The sequence below is a fragment of the Myotis brandtii genome, unplaced genomic scaffold (assembly GCF_000412655.1).
Source record: "Myotis brandtii unplaced genomic scaffold, ASM41265v1 scaffold434, whole genome shotgun sequence".
Taxonomy (NCBI): Eukaryota; Metazoa; Chordata; class Mammalia; order Chiroptera; family Vespertilionidae; genus Myotis; species Myotis brandtii.
Window position 1 is genome coordinate 1,971,482 of NW_005366599.1, and position 412 is coordinate 1,971,893.

Genomic DNA, 412 nt, shown 5'->3' on the forward strand with positions numbered 1-412 from the left:
CCCGTCGGTCCTGGGGAGAACAGTGCCCCGCAAAGCGCCGGGGCCGTGCCGGGCCCATCGCCGCCCTCTTGGGTGGGTCCACGCTCCGGACCCTGACGCTGAACCCCCTGGGCCAGGAATGGATAGTGAGAACCTAGGCCCGGGGGTGGGAGGCTTACGGAGGAGGCCTCCCTGGAGGAGGCCGCATCACAGGTGAACAATGGTGTGGAGAAGAGCAGGTGCAACTTCTAGGAACTGGGGAGTGGTTCAGGGCCAGGCACCGAGGTGCGATAGGGTGGGTTGGGCCAGGATTCGGACACCCTCGGGCACTAGGGGTCCACCCCAGAATCAAGTGAATGGAGCCAGGAAATGTTCTCAAACTGGAACTACGGACTGTGCAGCTAGGAGAGGCCAGGACCCCGCAACCAGCACC